Consider the following 17,081-nt stretch of genomic DNA (forward strand, 5'->3'; position numbering starts at 1 on the left):
ATGTTTGAATGTATGACATATAGAGTTTTAGTGATGCTCTTAATGTGAATGAAGATGGAGCCATCCAGACTCTTAACAATGAAGGGAAATGGACGAGCTCCAATTATGCCATGCTACATGAAGAGGAGGACTCATTAGGATCATTTCAGTTTTCTGTTGCTTAAGAGGGAGTCATTTGAATCATTACATATCATGGTGCTTGACTTAAAAGGGGATTTTTCCATCATTATGTCTTTGAACCACACCAATAAAGTACTGCAGTGCATTATGTGACTACTTCTTTTATGAAGTAAATGGCTCTGCTGTTTCACACAAATCTGTCTCATGCTGGGGATTTTTCATAATAGCTTACATGACTCTGGGAGCAGTAAATCGCTTATGAAGCCGTTCATATGCTAGTGTTCACCCATTAGACTAACTCGCTTGGTAGCTTTTTTTATTGGGATGTGCTCACTATTAAAAATGCTAATGCTAATGCTAATGCTAATAATAATAATAATAATAACCATTCATTCCTTTTTCTTGCCCACTTATCCTACAGCTGTCCCCATCGTAGTATTTGTACTGCGGTGCCAAAGCTCAGTGAAATGTGTCTCAAAACAGAACCAGTGGCAATTAGCTGTGCAAGTCCACACATCTTAATTGAATATGCCTCCAGCTATGGCCAAGCTTGTGATTGTCAAGTCAATGGAAAAATCTAACTAGTGCAGAGTTTCTGGCGCTTTGTGGTTTGTATGTGTTTGTTTGCTGTAACCTAAATTTCAAATGTGTATTGCAACTCTTTCTTCAATATTGGATATAGGCCACTCAGTCAACTCCTCACAGTTGCCCTTTGGATCTATCTGTCTCTTATAAAATAAGTCGGGTATACAGAGGGTGGTTTCATGATAACCTTGTGTTAATGTTACTCTGACATACTTAAAAAAGACAAAAATAAAATACAAAAATAAAGATGTTATGCCAACAATGTACATATGATAATATTGTAATTGTGTTATTGTTCTTTCTATATGCTTTCGTAAAGACATGAGTACCAATTCTCACTACCTTCGAATGGAGCAGACGTGCTAGAACATTAAAAAAACCCAGGTAAAATCTGATATTGTGATGGCTCCTTTACACAAATTTATAGGGATGTAAGTAATGGTGTTACATGCTGCTGCATGGTCATTAGTTTATGTTATTTTACCATTGTACAGAATGGTAAAAAAAACAACCCTTAAATCTATTAAAAAAATTACATTAAAACAGAGCTTGGAAAAAACAAACCAATAATTGAGTAGGTTTCTTTTAGTTATTAGAATTCTTTCATTAACACTCAAAAATATCTTATTTAAGATACAAACACTAATTAAAAAACACCAGTGTAGACCAATTTGAATATAGAGCCTGGAATAAAATATTTCCAGAAATATTACATGATTAATTTTTCAGAGATTTGTGTGTATTTCATTTCTAATCAGCGAGCTCGTATTAGGTAGGCGGGCTGACAACTTTCTCACAAATTATTTTGGCATTTTAAACCAACTGTACAATTTTAGGTTAAATTAGTTTGACGGGAATGATCTTTGTTTGTTGCACGTTTTCTGTCATCTGATAAAAATATATATCATTGAATTATGCTGCTTAAATATACTCACATGATGACAGGGACTATATGGAGATAAATATATTATTATACAAAAGCCATTTGAAAGAGTAGTAAATCCAACAATGGTGATGCTTTTCCTCCATTTGCTTCATTGCTCACATTTCTATGTGCTAGGCAATATTGAGGATTTGTAAATTATAGCAGGCAAAATGGTCAAATGTGCTCCTCACCGTGTACAGTCAGTGTGCAGCCAGCTAAACCTCGGTCAGTCCCTGCCCTGCCGTCTGGCCCAGACGAACAGCAGTGATGCATCAGCGCATATGACTAGACAGGGCATTCTTACACCCACCAGGCTACTGCTGTGTAGCATGGCGTGGAGCAAAAAGGGAGAGAGAGAGAAACAGAAAAAGTGCTTGGTCTCAATCTGACCCCTCTAGTCTACGTGAATGTCAGTGTTAAATGAGAGGCAAATATAAGCGAAGCTGTTCAATGCGGGAGCAAGCACAGAAATTAATGCTGGGATCCCTTTTTCTTTTTCCTTTTTAAGATCTTTACACACAACTTAGGGAAACTAAGGCAAATTCAATTGATTTAACGGTTTTGGCTCAGCGGTTTTACTGTAATTAATACATTTCATTTAAAAACAATTAGCAAGGCTCTGGGGTCGCTACTACATGTGACATAAGGATATTTTATTTTTTTAACCAATCAATCCACTTCATTTGAAGTGATTCTAGACGCACAGACACGAATGGTAATGAGGCTACTACATGTTCCTGTTTTGTACATTACCATTAAATTGGATTTCTTTGTTTTCAGTGTGACACTGACAACATTTAGCTCCCATGTTTGATCTTTTTTTTTCTCTGTTAAAATCATCATTAGAGCACACTGAACCAGCTCTCACTGCTTTACCTTCACACACTGATTGAAGGGGATAGCCAAACTTTAATAGTTTCTCTTTCAGTGGACAATCAGCCTTATACAGACGGTTTAAATACATCTATATAGTATTCAAACAATGTCCCCTATAAACTTTTAAGTAGTGGAGGTATACTACTTTTTTTATTATTTTTTAATTAGTTGCATTGAGTTTTCAGCAGTTTTAAAATCTCAAAATGTGGAATTGATTTCTTTTAGTATTTTACTGTTTTTTTAGGGAAGAGAGTCTCGTTACAGTAGACTCATTGGACGGTGTATGTTTAAATTCAAGACTTCAAGGCAGTTTTCAGATTTGGAATTGTTGTAAAATGTTGAATAAATTGCTATTTTCCAAACCACTCGGCTTGAAGTGAACCTGTTATGTTAATCTTCAGCTCCATTGTTTCATACTTGGGCTAGAATTACTTTACATGAGTCACAAATCAAAGTAATCATTATTTTGAACCGTACTCGCCAGTCCCCTCCACATGCTTTCTTGTTCCTGTCATCCACACCTGTGAAATGTCAGACTGTTCTCCAAGAGGCCAATTTAGTACTTTTACTCTAGAATCTTCTACCACCATTCAAAGCATTCATGGTTTACTTCTCTTGCTCCTGCTTGCTGCTTTCAATGAATTACAAAATTGAACTCTTCTACATAGAAAAGATCGGATGCTGTTTATAAAGACTATGCTACATATTGTTTTACATTGATATATTGCATAGATTTATGGAGGCTTTCACCAGCTTTAATAAGAAAAAGTCTTTTATATGTGTATCTCCTGCACAGTTAGAGTTCTTTTGAAATCTTTTGGTTTTCCACCATCATAAGTGTTTTGTTTGATCTCACTGCAGTGCAGTTGAAGAAATATTCTGCATGCGCCCGCTCTATCAGCTTGAATGAGCTGAAGGTCAACTTTAAGTGAAAGCACAACTATTCAGCAAAACACTGTATAATGGACAAAAGAGTGCAGGCATACACAACAAGAAAGCGTGAGGCTTTAGCTCCCTATAGGCTCCTGTGTTCCTTTATAGGCACGTCTCTCTGTCAGCGTTCAGCGATAGCCACTAAACAGCTCCAGTGTTTACGTTCAGATCCGTTTCAAAGCAACACATTTGTTGGAAACGCTCTAAGTGAAACCCAGGAACGCCTTCCTCCAGTTAAAAAGGACCTGGAAACCTGCAGTTTCAGGTAATTGCCACTTCCTTCCCACGCACAACATTTTACAGGAGATTTTAAAATTCTTCACTGGAGGCCAGGTGAGGAGCTTCCAGATGATTAATCCATCACAAAAGAGAAGCTCTCAGTTAAAGAATAAAAAACAGACACAGACACACAACATGCTGGTGTGTGTCAGCTGTCGCTGGCTGATTCGTCTGTGTTACCCTTGATTTTTTTTTTTTGAGTGTGTGCGTGTGTGTTTTTATCCGTCGCGTCATGTAACTGACAGATCTCGCAGACTCGTCTTTACTGTTTATCTCGCCGCGCTGCCTGATTTATGCGGCCATAAATAAATGATTCATGCTCGCGAGTGTGTGTTGCAGTCATTACAGATTTGCTGCATCATTCCACGTCTGGCTTTAAGAAGCAACCCCCACCCCGCCCTAGGAGCGAGTCTCACCAATTTGACGACAAGCTGATCTGTCACAAGATCTACCCCCACTGTGCTGATCTGTCTGCGGATCCCTCCCCCCCTCACACACACCCCCCTCCCTCCTCCTCTCAGAGTTACATCACTCTCTCAGAAGTTGTTGTCACCTAGCAGAACATTGCAGGCTGAACAGACCACCGAGCAAACTGGTACATGCAGCTGACAAGCTGTTAGTCTTCAGATATCCTCTCATCAAAAGCCAGAGCACGCAGGCTGACTCTGCTGCACTTTTTTTTTGGTTGGGGGGGCGTTCACAGAAGCAGGTAAGACTTTGCACACTCACTTGAAAGCCACGACACCTCTCTCCTCTGGTGATTAAATGGTTTCACGGTGTCACTGTAATGCACAGAGTGCATTTTCATTAGGCTCTCAGGGTGAACGCATGAAGCACAAGAGGGAAGAAAAGATGGCGGGGGGGCAAATAGGACAGAGCACCAGGGAACCTAAACAAATTCAACGCTCGCCACGCGGCCCTCGGGGAGAGGTTGAGAGGTAAACACATTTTTGCAGGGCGCTGTATTGCTTTTTCACAATTACCGGTAAACAAGACCAGGCCTTCCACAGCGAGGTCTTAGGTATTCTTGTGTAATTTTCACTAATCTTTCCTCCAAGGTTGTTGTTGAGAGAGAAAGCTCATCTGACCCAGAAACTAGCGGCCAATAATGGATGTAATTAACACAGCGGGAAAACTGATATGATGTTTGTGCCGCATATACCCTCCACCCATCTCTGTCTTTAACCCTTCTCTCCGTGGCAGTTTCTCAAAACCTGAGAAAATGAGCACTTACCCCTCCACCCTTCCCCACCCTCCTCCGCCCATCCAGCTCCTTCTTTCTTTACTTCTCCGGGTTGCTTCTCTCTTGTATATCTTTCGGCCTTCACGCTCTCGCTGTATCTCTCCTCTGTTCCCCTTTCTGCATTTCACACAGGCACTTGATACATCTCACATGCTCCCCACAACTTTCCGCATCTTTCTCCAGTTCAACAGCGCCACCCGGTGTCTCAGCCCCTGAACAGTATTTTTTACATAACCATTGTTGATGAGGTTTTCATTTTGAACATCTGCTCATATCTCATTTTTTTTCCTTCCCCTCCCTCATTAAGGCTGTTAGATTTTATTGATGTCAGCTTTGCCTGCATATTAATGATTTATTTGTGTGCCCACCACAACAGGTTTGATTAATTGAACAAGACTTTTTTTTTCAAGGTAGCATCTACCGTGACACTTTTTCTCTCACCCTGCCATTCAATATTAACTAAAACGCAAGTTGTTGGTATAGCAACTTGTGTTGGATATGTGAGGCTAAATGTATGTGACATGAATCTGTAAAACCTCCAGACATACAACCAAGAGTACTATATAACACTATATACTATATATAACTATATAACACAACACTTGGGGTGCCAACAGGAAATGCCAACAAACACAAATGGGTGTAAACATCTATCAGGTTATACACAAACAACAAATTTGTCTTGGTGGCTTGGCGAGCAACACTGGTACAGAAAGTTAATATTTATATAAAAGTGCTGAGAGATATTAGGATAGAAATGAAGATATATGTAAATCTTATGAAAGGGTTCATGGGAAAACATGAAAACCTGCCAGTAACATGTACTTCATTAAATTGGCCAAAGTAAAGGTCTTTAGATCAAGATGGTCTTATTACATTTCTTCGATTTTTTAAAGTAAAGCAACTGGAAATGTGAAAAAGGCGCCAAAATCAAAATAGTGGACTTCCTGGTGGGTCGTGGGTCCTAGCAGCTTTTATGTACATCCTACAATATTACATGTGCTTGTTGATTTTCAGGTATTTGGGAACAATCATTTTCAACAGAATCTACATATAAGAGATATAACTATAAACCTATATATAAGCTTTAAGCTTATTCTTGTTTTTTAGATACTATGTCAATACTTGTAAAATGCTGCCCCCTTGTGGTCACAGTTTTGTTTCATTTTTCCAAAAGAATCATAAATAATGCACCTTTAAAATTATTAAAACAAAAGTACTGATTAAGTAGAATAACATGTAATATATTATTGGATGTTAATTAGCCTGTTGATTTATTAATGTGTCTTACATACAGCTGAGCAGCTTCATCTGTAAGAATACATCATACGATGTTAGACGATTTCGATTTTTATATGTAGCTACAGCTTCATTACTGTACAGCTTAAAATAGTTTCAAATGCAAACACAGAATTAAAGCAGCGGTAAAAAAATATAATTAAAATGGCACTGTATTTCAAAAACATGTTGCAATACGCTAAATATAATTTTTTCTTATTCCTTTTTTTACCAGACTTCCCTTCAGTGCAGCAAAGGCTTTCTGTGTGTCTGGGTGTGTATGTGTGGCTGGGTTGAGGGTCAATGCACTCTTAATCCGTTTAATTTACTGAGCAAATTGAAACCGTTCCTCTCATACTAAATATCCAGCCCTCGGCCTGAGTCATTTATTTAGATACTGCTAATATGAATCATTTATGGCCTGAGACTTTTATTTTGTTCATTCTTCAGAGAATCTACTTTATGGAATGACTGAATTCCTGAAGTGCCATATGTTCAACATGGAAAACAAATGATATTCATTGTCAATAAGATTTTAAGGAGTGACTTTGAAACTATAATAGCTGTACATGTAATTACTAGGGGTGCAACGATACACACGGTTTAGTTCAGTTCGATACTTTGGTGTCACGGTTCGATATTTTTTTGATACAAAAAAAAATGTTCATCCCTTTTTAATTTGTCATTTATTAAAATTATAAATATATATTTTAACTCAAAAGAACAGTTTTTAAATTTTATGTTGCTGAAACAACAAAGTAATACAAAAAATAAATCTATCTGATCGAGAAATCACTCATCTTTGGAAAAGAGAGTTTATTACAGAGAAATGGCTCTTTCCAAAATAAAAGCTATACTATACGCTTCTTCTGGGTATATTCTCAGCAGCATATTAAACATATCAGGTCCCCATAAGGAGAATCATGTGCTAACGGCTGTCTAAATGACTCGGGTAAAGTTTGTAGCATGCGTGCTTGTTGTTTTTGTCTGCTTCCACTTGTCTTTGCACTAGGATGATGTCGGAATAAATGTGCAGTCATATTCATTGTGTTCCCACTAGTGCTTTCAGGTTAATCTCGTTGAAATGACGTTAACGCCACAACACGGCAAATCTCCGTTAACGAGCTACCGCGGATTGCCCCGTGCGTGGGGCTGGACGGCCAACACATTAACGAGCAAACTGCGCTAACACACTAGTTCCCACCAATGTAATTGAGCATTGCGTGGCACATCCAACATATTATTTTACTTTTGTCCATGACGCCTTACCTTCAGGGTCACACGTCACATGAAAACCAAAATAGTTCCAAATGCCAGATCTGAATGAGGGTGGGGGAGGTTCAATTTGCCATGTTGCAACGAGAGCTTAACTTCTGTCTCGCTAGCTTGCCCTGCGCTCAGTGAATCTGCGTTCGACTACTCCGCCTAGGCTGCACTGTCGAGCGCAGATCCACTGAGTGCTCAACACAGACAGCATCGTCAGAAGGAAAGTTGATAAAATAAATTAAAAAATTTGTATTGTTCGATACATATGTGTACCGAACCAAAAGCACTGTATCGAACGGTTCAATATCGATACGAGTATCGTTGCACCCCTAGTAATTACATTGCATTATCTGTGTAGACAGACCAGGTCTGATGTTACATTTATTTAACTTGGAAGTTGGAAATTTGTGAATTCTGATCTAAAAAGACATGATTCCTTATGGCAAATGTCAAATCAACATGGCTGACAGCTTCTTTGGCATTTGGCGTATGAAGTAGCTAAATCAAAGGTTCCTATTTTTACCGCGCAGCTAGGTGTAACTGAATAAGCTGATGGAAAAATGCCATTTCTCTTTTGCTTTCTGCAATCCCTTGTGCTAGAAAACATTCCAACACGCTGACCCTTAAAGAAAAAGTTTGCCATCTCACAGTGTAAAACACAGTATCCATCACTGGGCCCCTGGAGGCGTTTCATGATGAGGTGTTGTAAATACAGCTTGTGCTGTGGCCGTTTTCCCTCAAACTGCATCATCCATTTGTAATTGCAGTGTGTGGTTTCATATGTTTCCCATAAGGGCGTGTTCCTGAAATCCCCTCAACAGACTAAAAGTGAAATTCGGTTTATTAGAGACAACATATTCCATCAAAAAACACCAGAGTAGGAGGAAAGCAGGCCAAGCTATAATAAAATAATTAATAATAATGATGCTTTGTTTTAATCTGCACTATGATATGTTGGATTATGTATCCATATTGATGGGACACTGACAGGACAGGGGCCTGAACTCTTCAGTTGCTTCAGTTGACTAAGGTGACTGTCAACACACATCCTGAATCACGATGCAGACACACAGTTGACCCTATCACATAATGTATGTTAAATATGCAGATCTAGATAAATCTAAATAATCTTATTTAATGGGTAGCTTCTCAAAATTAGGGATGTCTTTGGATGTCTTGTTCAATTGCTCAAGTGAAATCAAATGGTTCCTGGATCCTGATACCTGGATCCTCAGTTCTGGTAATTCCAAATCCGTGGGAAAGATGCAGAACCTCCAAAATTACAATTGGCTTTTGTGTGTGTGTTTCAGAGAGTCACTAAAAGCACTGAATGGAGATGATAAACAGCTGCATAGATGGTAAATGTAGCATTTACTGTAAACCACACTGATTGGTGGATATAAAAGCAGTCCTTTTTGTAAGTTGCTACGTTTCTGCCACAGCGGTCACTCAGGAATGATGAAGCAGATAATGTGCCACATAAATGTACACATAACCTCCCGCTACACTTTCACATAAAGACTAAATGACACTAAATACAGAATTTTCCTTTTTCTTTCTTCATAAAGTCTTACCGGAGTGCAATACTACATGCAATTTTTAGTTCTGGCACTTACATCTCCTCTGTAAATATTCCCCATAATATCTTATGACTCTGCTGCATCTACATGACTGAAAGATAAAAGGGAACTCAATGTGCTCTTCCTTATTCTCAGTCAGATTTACACTGCCCAAAGTGTTATATTATATTTAACTTTGGTTAAAGTTTCCAATAATGTACATATGTGCAAGTAATACCGAGATCTAAAAGCTCATGCTTCAAACTGCTTGAAATGTTTTGTTTTAGGCAGTTTTTCTTGTCAAGCTTTTTCCCCATTTGATCCTTTTTATCCAGTGTTTTGTGCTTTCCCACAAAGTGTACCTAGATAGCAGAAATTATGAAAGAAAGAACACACAAAAAAGATCTAATTGAAGAAGATTTTAATCTAATTTTAATAAACCGTAAAACACTGCGTCAGGCTAAAGAACTGTGACTAAAAGCATAAACAGCCTGAGTGTGTTGCAGAAGGAAGCTTTAGATTGATGAGAGATAAAAGACACTTGCTGTTATGTTCTGGAAGGTTTTTGGTGTCAGCTGTTTTTTTTTTTATTTCTTTAAACTAATGCTAATGTTCATCTGCCGTCTGGCAGCTGCATATGCAGACACAGCATCGTCTTCACTCTTCTGGACTACTGTGTTGGTTGCATTTGTGAGCTGCTTTTCAGCTTCTTTGCAGTACCGCATCGTTTCACTGCTCCACAAAGCTAGTGCCAATCCAACACAAGTCAGGACTAAGCTATCAGTGTGTGTGTGTGTGTGCGTGTGTGTGTGTGTGTGTGTGTGTGTGTGTGTACACGTGTGTGTGTGCATGTGTGTGTGCATCTGGCACTCAGTTAGATACCTCTGTAGTGTCCCTAAGAATGTGACTGGAGTCTCAAGTGGTCCCCACTCCCACGATGCTTCACTGCCAAACAAAGCTGATGTCAATCCTGGCAGAGTTGGTCAGGAGGAGTCCTCCTGCTAACTGTCCGTAAAACGGCCACACACATTCTCCAGCGTTACAACTCACTTTGTGTCCTCTCCATGTCAGCATTGACCTCTTTCCCCCTTGGTCTTTTCACCATCTCTTCCAGCTAAGATATTTTCAAATCTGTTGTTCCCCTGCTTCTTTCCCCAAAGGACACCACTCCATCACTCTATGAAGACGTTTTTTAAAGTTGTATCTCACAAAAAAATAAAAAATAAAATATGACTGTTGCTATTAATTTAACTGCTTTTTTCTCTTTTATAGATGCAGTCTATAAAAGAGAAAAAGCTGCCCACTTGTTACGTTCCCCTAAAAGGGTCCAGGCGATGAGGGAAAGTAACAAAAAGTGTCCAGGTGGGAAAAAGGAGACAAGGAGGCAAAAGGGTTAAATTAAAGAGTTTTATTAAAGTTTCTATTAATAGCTCAACTAAAAGAGACAGGCAAGCCGCTATCACCATTTAAGGGAATAAACAAAAACCCAGACATGGGTAAGTTAACTGAAAAGTAAAGAACAGTTTAGTGACCAAACACACTCCTCTCCACCGAGCAGGAGCAAGCAATCACAAAACACGGCTCACTATCTACAACCACCAGATTTTAGTTGAGTTATTAATAGAAACCGCAATAAAACTCCTTAATTGAAGCATTTTGCCTCTGTCTCCTTGTTCTGACCTGGACATGGTTTGTTACTTCCCCTTATCGCCTGGACCCTTTTAGGGGAACGTAACAAGGGTTTTTCCCCTCTCATTAAACTGTCTCTAAACTGCAATTTCAGGTCAATTAAGTATAGTTTCTTATGAATAAATCCATTTCCTGGATGGATTTTCAAACAAAACAGTACACTGACTGATAACTTAAATGTGAAATCTTCTCTTCACCACCATCACTGCTAGCAAGATGCCTGGAATTGCTACGAGCTAACGCAGAACTGAAGACACCTTGATAAAAGTTGATTTTCAAAGTTTTTCAGTAGACTGGAAGATAAAGGGATGGACATGGTCAGCAACAATGCTCAGGTTGGCTGTGATATTTCCTCTGTTGGTAACGTGCCACAACATATCACACCAATATACCACAAGTAGCCTGAACCACTTGAACAAGGAAAGATGAGTTGTCTACGTCAAGTTCCAACCAAGCCATCTGAATGTCGCAGCAGAAATCAAGACTCAGTAGACCAGACTACATTTTTCCAATCTTCTATTGCCCAATTTTGTTGAGCTCATGCAAGTTTTAACCTCAGTTTGTAAATCACCTTTCTTCCCCGTTTTGATGCTTGGTTTAAACTTCAGCAGGTCTTTAGTTAACATGCAGCTGAAAAGGTATATCCTGTATAATAAAGTGGCAGAAGCATGTATATGCAGACTGACACATGTTTCTTCCGATTTATTAACTGGCAATCATACAAGTACACTGTGAGCCAAAACCTCAGACTTCAGTGCTCCATGCTCCATTTTAGATATTTTTTCCTGCTCTTGCCTCTGTCTGCTACTTCAAGCAGATATGCCACATATAGTCGTCTCAGACATAACACTTTGGCAGTTTGCCCACCATACAGCTACATGCTCATTTCAATTTACAGGACTATAACACTAGTATGAATAAATGTATTTATAGAGAAAACACACTTGAAATGATAATTAAAAATAATAATAATGATGATTGCGATTTACAACTGAAGGCTAATCCCCAAAGCGCTAAACTTGAGAAACAAGCTTTTTCTATCTAATCTATTTCAATAAATGACTCCCTGACTGCTATTTAATTTTCACACAGCTTACTGACTGCAGAATGGAAGCTCTTTCAGCCATGTTTTCATACGAAATGTAAAACATTTTACATTTTTATAATTTGTAAAAATGTTTTAAACTAAAATCTCACACAACTGTAGAAGCTGTTGTGACCCTTGAGTTACCACTGCGCAGTTCTTCAAACTCTACCAACATCAGCTGTAATCATAGGTTTCTCACAAAGGTTAAACCTTTCAACAATTTTTCATTAGTAGCTAAAATGACGTGTTTCAGGCAGAGGTTTCTAACTCTAAATCTAAGCTAGCAGCATCACACTGGAAATTAGCATAACTGCTTTCTTGCAATTAAATATTAAGTGCATGTTGGCGCCACCTGCGTAATAGAACAGAAATACTTGTGTTATATGAATTATAATCAATCCACACTGACCCAAGAGGTTATGTCACTCCAGGCTCCCTTTGTTTTCTCCCTCTGGCACACCGAGTGAACCTCGACCTCCTCATACTACAATATTACAGTAGTCCTCATGCAGCCTAGTTGAAAAGTGCAGATTTTGTATTAAACTCTGCATTCTTTATATGTGTACTATACAGCATTAAAGTCCATCCTCCAAAATGTAGCCTCTAATGCAGCTTTCAGTGAGCAAGCACCCAGCTTTCAATTTGAAGCAGAGCCAAAACTGAGATGGAAATCTTACACGACGGGCTGAGTACAACTAACAACAAAGATAAAACTATAATGTAGATTTCCTGGCAAACATACATTTCTCAAGTAGATATACAGAGCAGCGAAAAAATGTTTTAAATTTTTAAAAACACAATAAATAGCAGCTGACAGCTAAGGGCACTACCTATTGGGCAGGTGATGTGATTATCTTTGAGGGGGCCTTGCCCTTTTGATTTGCACACCTGTTATGTGAAATCTGATGTTATCTGACAACAACAGTTGTGTTAGCGTTAGTTGCATCAGGAAAAGCCATGATGTAATTTCATTGCATGTATTTGTCTTCTTTCAGTAAAAAATTTAAAGGGTAAAGCCAGCATTTATCGATCTGCAACCATAACTAATTCCTAGATTATTTATGTTATGAAACTGAGTGGGTCTGCCAGATGATTCAGGAAATTCTGTTTGTTTACACTGCGGAAAGGATAAATGAAAACGTACAAGAGGTGCTGTGAAAATTAGATTTAGGCGGCTTCTTAAGCCAAGTGAATCATGAGCTGTTTTGACAGCTAAAGCCATTTCCAATTTATTTACGACCGGCTCTCATTATGAGCACATTTTCTCACCTAATGCCCATAACCTTTTAAATTTCTCCCTGACTGCAACTGACCATTTCAAGCTGGGAAGAATCTGCTCACATGGTCTGCAGTAACACTTGTGATTCTCTTACAAGTCATTATCAATCTGTTCCCTTCCTCCCATTCCTCCCACATGTCGGAGTGGGCAGGAAAGCTCAGATCTAAAAGAACTTTAGTCCCCATCTGTCTCCATCTCTTTTACAACGCGCGCAGTGACATCTACAAGCACAATTTATAGTCTTGTTCCACAGTGATAATTAATGGATCAGGAGTTAGACATTTGCAATATGCTTGGGCAAAAAGAGACGTGACATAATGGGAGGGGATTTTATATACTGGGTCGGGACATATTTCTCTTTGTAGAGTGCTGCGACTTTAGAGTAGCTTGGAGCAAAGTTTATATTTATTTATCACAGAGAGGAAATTGATCAGGGCTGGAGCAACAAACCAGGGATACATTAACATTACACAAAGCTTTGAGAGTTTATAGAGTTCCTGTCGTGGACCCTGCTTGCCCTCAGTGCCAGCTGACAATTTCTCTCTGCCTCTGTCTTGCTGTTTAGTGTGTGTATGTTTCTTTAACAGGGACTCTGGTGGTCCTCTGATGGGCGTTCCTACTGCTGGATCCTGTTGGATCTCCGGTGGACATACCTTAATCATCTGTAGTATATAAGGCCTGGCTCACCCACTAACTTTCTTGCTCGTCTCAAATTCAGATTAGAAGAAACACCTTAGCTTGTTATGGAAATGAATAAAAACCCTGAAACAAGTTTCTGTCTCCACAGTTTCTAGCAGTAGTAGTGATGTGTGATACAGTAGATTTTGTATTGATTTGATACCAAGTAAATAAATGGGCAGTAATGCTGATACTGATACCAATATTTTACCAATACTGATACTGATATTTTTAACATATAAAGACAGTCACAATAATTAGTTTACATAGTAAAACACACCTTTCAACTTTTCATGTATTTAAACACTTTAAAAAAATCAATGCTAAAAAAATAGACTTGAAAGTCAACACAAAAAGTTTCAGACTTTGTTCACAGGGCATCTTTGAGGTATATTTTTTCATTTCCACCGCCAAAAAATAATTCTACACAATTCAGTGAGCTACATACTGAACTTAGAGGATAGAAATAAAGTATTGATTATATCGCACTAGCATTTCTATCGATACTGCCGATATTTAGATTGATCCGTCCACCTCTAGACAATACCCCAAAATAATCAAGCAGGTTCTGTCGTATTTCTTACCAAACAGCTAACAAATGGAATGCTGGACACATCTACATTTCGTTGTCAGCCAATAGAGTGCCCAAGAAACACATATTATATCAGCATGATATGCCGACTTAGAGGAAAGTTGATGCCAATGTAGTGGTTGTGGTTCACAGAACAAAAATACAGATGTGGATCCAGTCTCTTTAAACTACTTTGGGACCAGCTGTCCCAAACTGGGAACAGCTGTTCTTTTAATTTGCTTTATTTCATTTGGATTTGCTCATTTTAGAACAGGCGTGACTTATAGGTCAAATCTCCCATGTGGAAAACATGACAAATATATGTTAATAAAAATGCAAAGGGGATACCCTCATCAAATTCTATAAAGTAAACCCATACGGAAAAGAAATAGTAAAAACTTATATGTGATTTACTCATGAAAGTGGCCACTTTCATGAGTAAATCATATAAGGCTTACATGATTTACTCATGAAAGTGGCCACTTTCGCATTACTTTCATACATTGTTTTAGTAAGTATCCAAAACATACAAGTTTCATTATATAATTTTTCAAGGGATCTTATATCTGTTTTCACACTTATATGCTTTTCATACAAGTTTCACACAAGACAGATACAAACTTTATAAGATTTATATATATCTTTTCCATATGGGAAAGAACACCACAACCAGCTTGTTTAAAGAAAATACCCCTGGTGAGTGGTTTGTGAGTGTTTGTAGGCAAGTTAGCATGTTCCATGCAAACTGTTGGTAACCCTGGCAACCTGCTAGCAACCAAAGCAATCACAATGAGATATTCAGTGTAGCACCTTATTTGAAACCTCTATTTGAAACCAATTTCACGGTAGTGATGGTGAGTGCTTGCTGGAGGTACCGAATGGTGTTTACCAGCCTCTCGCTGACCGGTGTCATTGCATAAATGAGGCTTTAGTAGTTCAGTTCAATGCAACTGCCAGCCACTACTTGCAATCAGTAGGGCAATATACGTGTTTCCTTCTAAACTGGTTGTCGCCCACTGGTCTCTCACACTGCATGACTGGGGTCTTACCCATTGAAGCTAACATGCATAATGGTACAGTATATGGATGTAGCTGTGTGTATACTGAAAATTAAAATGAAGAAGTGTCTAGATAGAAAGCAGAAACAACAACACCACAATATCAGTGTAACTTCAAGAAGATCCAGTCCTTAGTAAGACTTAGGAACACAGCAGGGAGTGAAACACACAGACAGCCAACCACAGAGAGACATTTAGTCACTGCTAACAAACCAGACGGAGACAGAGACAGACTGAGGGTGGATCTGACTCACGTTTTTAAAGTTCATTTTCTTTTCTTTCCTCTGAACAGTGTTGTGACGCATACCAGGTGTACTACTGCAAAGGACGGGTTAGCTGATATCATTAGCAATGGTATCATGTTTGAGTTTGAGACCACGTGAGGAAAGAGGTCTCAGAAAGAGGGTTTCCAGTCTGGATATAAACACTGCTTAGATTTGCTATATTGACATCACACAGCAACATTCTGTCCTCTATGGCTATTTTAACAGTGAACAGAATATAGTGGTAAGCAATAGCCTGCCACCTTCCTCTCTGTGCACCCCTTAAAAGTGCTTTCACTTGACAACCTTTAGAAAAGGTATAACTTTGCCTTTGATTTTTAAGTGCCTACCATTCCAAAGTATAGGGGCTTTTTCACTTGCTTTAGAAGCCCTCATTAAAACAAAGAAAAAAATATTGTGACAACAAATAAAGCTAAGTTAAACTGTCAAACCACATAAACTGCATTTTTTTTTAATCTAAATTTAAAAATGCTGGTTTTGGTAGACTTCAACACTCTATACACTGCCTACCATATACTAGAAAACTTTGAAAACCCTTATTTAAGACAAAAGTCTGGAACTTTCTCAGCGTGACATGACAATGTATCACAAGTCCGAGTTTTTAATCATAGACTATATCTGTCAGTATCTGGGGACCTAGCACGGTCACAATTTGCAAGACTAAAGGTAGATTCACTTGCTTTACAATGCTCCCGGTGGAAATGAACAAGAAGAAAAACTCTTGAACAAGAGAGAAGATGCTTTCACTTTTCAATGGTTTGTTAAAAAGAAAAAAGAGAAGACACGACTCAACATAAACACAACAGTGGCTGAGGGAAGATGAGTTGGAAGTTGACACGTGATTGACAAAATAGAATATTAAACATGTTGAATTCATCAGAATGTCACGATGACAAAAGAAAAAAAATTACTCTAAATGAATGCTTTATATTACAATCTGGTATCTTCCAAGTTTCAAGTTCCCTTAAACTTATTGAAAATCTTTGTTAAAGTTGTAGTCACTAATTTCTTTTAGGTTATTTAATAGAAAAAAGGGAGATAGTAATGATACATATGCATAGATTAGCATGTAATTACATATTCCAATAAACTCATACATTGTCATGAATTTAAAATGAATCCATTAAAAATACATAGGAGTAGGCGCCGGTTTATGGAAGCTGCCGTGTCCTCATACGTACTACATCAAAGGTACAGGCACATGAATGAGTCAGATTTCAGACTCAAGATAAGAAGCTTCCTTCTCATGTTTTTATAGTCACCAAGAAAGCAAAAACACCAAGGAAAGAGACAACAACACCAACAACGTCGGAATAAAATGGCATCCTCTTCCTCCTCACCTCATCAGGGCTCTAACAAAAATTTGCATAA

At 38.4% G+C, this 17,081-nt stretch overlaps 1 long non-coding RNA gene across 1 annotated transcript; it reads left to right on the forward strand.

The window, feature by feature from the left end:
- Positions 1–3,815: 3,815 nt before the first annotated feature.
- On the forward strand, positions 3,816–14,055 carry LOC120734765. Its single transcript, XR_005696108.1, has 3 exons — positions 3,816–4,427; positions 4,530–4,656; positions 13,707–14,055. It is a non-coding gene; the product is annotated as an uncharacterized LOC120734765 (long non-coding RNA).
- Positions 14,056–17,081: the final 3,026 nt, after the last annotated feature.

This window comes from Simochromis diagramma, unplaced genomic scaffold (assembly GCF_900408965.1).
Source record: "Simochromis diagramma unplaced genomic scaffold, fSimDia1.1 OVJJ01000176.1, whole genome shotgun sequence".
Lineage (NCBI taxonomy): Eukaryota > Metazoa > Chordata > Actinopteri > Cichliformes > Cichlidae > Simochromis > Simochromis diagramma.